This window comes from Carettochelys insculpta, chromosome 11 (assembly GCF_033958435.1).
Source record: "Carettochelys insculpta isolate YL-2023 chromosome 11, ASM3395843v1, whole genome shotgun sequence".
In the NCBI taxonomy this organism is placed as follows: domain Eukaryota; kingdom Metazoa; phylum Chordata; order Testudines; family Carettochelyidae; genus Carettochelys; species Carettochelys insculpta.
The window spans coordinates 7,299,954-7,302,904 of record NC_134147.1 but is presented as its reverse complement, the minus strand read 5'-3'; positions in this window follow the sequence as shown (position 1 = coordinate 7,302,904).

The window sequence follows — 2,951 nt, the reverse complement described above, 5'->3', positions numbered from 1 at the left end:
CAGTTTCTCTCTGCAGTCTGTTTTTGAAGTGTTTTTGTTGCAGGAGGACTACTTTCAATCTGCTGCTGAGTGTCTGAAAAACAAATGGTCTTAACACACACTAAAAGACATCTATGTTAAATGCAGTAACTGCAAATTCTTTTGTAACGTCTATTAAAATACATGCCTTGATCAACAACGTAGCTTGTTAAAGTCAGGCTGGATATCTCTTAAAGATATAAACCACATCTTTATCTTTCTCAAGCTATGTCTAGATTGTAGGGTTTTGTCAGCCAAAGTTCGGGTCAGAAAATATCTTGCACCATAACTGCTGTCAGAGCATGTCCAGACAGCAAAGCAAATTGAAAGAGCAATCTGTTCCATTGACAGGGAGTGGCCAGATAGCCCGGCTGCTCTCTTGATGAAACCACCACCTGGAACAAAGTCAATCAGGGTTGCAGGTCACCCGTTCCTTCTAGGAGCTGGTGCTGGAGCCCTGCAGAGATGGATGCATAAGGGACCACTCCAGACAACCGTTCTGTAACCCTGCTGTGGGCTCGCTTACCCTTGGAAGGGATAGCAGAGCTCTCCAAGCAACACTATGCGTGCCCTGCATTTGCAGGCAACACAGCTGGTCTCTGGGTGCCATGTTGCTGGACCTGCCCCTGGGATTGCCATTGCCACATGGACATACTGGGGCTGAACTTTCTGGCTTTCTTCCTGTTCCTCACTGAGGGTGAGCCTGGGAGCACCTTTGGAGATGGCACCCAGACTGCAGGACTTGCACACCCCTCCCCCTGTGCAGAGGTGGCTCTGGAGGCACCACACCAGTTCAGACTGGTGGGACCGGCTGGTTATTGAGCAGTAGGATGACCAGCAGTGGCTCCAAAACTTCTTCATGAGGAAGGCCAACTTCTTGGAGCTGTATGCCTGTCTTGCCTCTGCCCTCTGGAGACATGACCCTCAGCTGTAGCCCACCATCCCACTGGAAAAGCAGGTTGCAATCACCATCCGAAAGCTCACCATCCCAGGACAGCTACTGCTTGGTGGGCAACCAGTTTGTAGTCGGGAGGTCCACTGTCAGGGCCCTCCTCATGGAGGCAAAACACAGTCAGTCTGTGGTCCCTGCGTGGTGGGGGGGATGGGTGTCCTGCCAAAGGGTGACCGTTGGGAAGAGGAATCAGGGTTGTGAGGGTTGAACTGGGAGTGGGGGGCGGGGAGCCCTGTCTCCAGGGGATTGTGCTGTCCTGCCCTCATACAGCCCTGCTACTAGGGGAGTGGTCTCAAGGGGGGTCAGAGTTCAGGGTCAGCAGACAGGAAGTGGCTGGGGTCTCCCCTCCCAAGGGCCCATTTACTCCCTTCTTCAGAACCTGTTGTGTATGTTTATTTGTTTCCTTCTCCAGGTCACGAGGGCCATCAACACGATCCTGCTGTGGAGGGTCATCCATCTAGGAGACCTTGACCAGGTCATGGTCGGATTCGCCACTCTGGATTTCCCAAACTGCATCAGGGCCATCGACAGGACCCACGTGCTGCTCCATGCCATGGAGCATAGTGCAGCCAAGTACAGCAACTGGAAGGGCTACTACTCCATGGTGCTGCAGGCCTTGGTCGACCACTGTGGACAGTTCACAGACATTTACATTGGGCAGGCAGGCTGGGCACATGATGTTTCCGTGTTCCACAACTCCAGCCTGTGGTGGTGGCTGGAGGCAGGCATGTATCCTGCCATGAGCTGGCCGTTGAAGATGTACAGATGCCACTGTGCATCGTGTGGCACGTGGCCTACCCACTCATGCCATGGTCCATGAAGCCGTACATTAGCCACCTGGACCCTAGCCGGGAACTATTCAGTGCCCACCTGAGCTGTGCCAGGATGCAGACTGAGTGCACCTTTGGCCACCTCAAGGCACGGTTCAGGTTCCTGCTTACCTGCTGCGACATGGGGGAGTCAACATCCACCAGGTTGTGGGGGCTTGTTTTCCCTGCACAACATTGTGGAGGGGAAGGAGGAAGCCTTCCTCCCAGGGTTGGGGGTGGCCGTTGGCCATGAGGGGCATGCCTACAAGCAGCTGGGCACAGCTGCTATCCACCAGGCTCTTCAGAATGGGCTGTGGATCCAGGAGGCCCTCCCAGCAGGGTCATTGGGCCCACAGCCCTACCCCATCCCCACCATGCTCCCTCACCCTTCCCTGACCCTAACACAATAAGGATGGGCATACATGCAGCGAACAATGAAGTGGGTTTTAATGAATAAAATAAAAATGGTACAAAACAAAAACATTGTGATTCAAAACTATTTAAAAGAAACAGGTGTGCAAAACAAAAACGGTGCAAATCCTAACTATGTACAAAGAAGTGCTGTGCAACCATAACTATTTACAGTGGAGGTGGCTTGGAAAAGTGGGAAGGAGGCCTCAGAACTTGGATGCGGGGGCACAAACTCAAGGAGAAGCAGACTCGAAGCAGTGTCGGCCTTGGAATCCCCTCCCATCACGGGTTCAGGGCCCCTGTTGATGCTTGGCTGGGACCAAGACCAGGGGAAGGTATGCATGGGGGGTAGTGGTTGCAGCAGGGTCTGGGTGGGCAAGCAGAGCAGGGAGGGCCTTGGGGAGCAGGGAGGGGCCATAGCCATTGCCCATTGGAGTAGGTGGGGTCCAGAGTGCCAGGCTGAACGGTGCAGGGTGGTGGGAGTGGATGTGGGCGGCTGGGACAGCATGTCCCACCAGATGCTGGTGACAGTGTCACAGCAGGACGTTAACTGGTCCTATGCCCACAACCCACACTTCACATTGACCCTGAGGTGGCATGCCATGGTCCTGTGGATGTCTTGGAGGATGGTGATGTGCTGCCACATGAGATCTTCCTGGACTTGCCTCCGATGCTGGGGGCAGCCTGGTGATGGCCCAGCCTTTGGATAGTTTAGGTCCAGCCGTACAGAAGGCAATGAGGGATGGTGAGTCATTCACGCA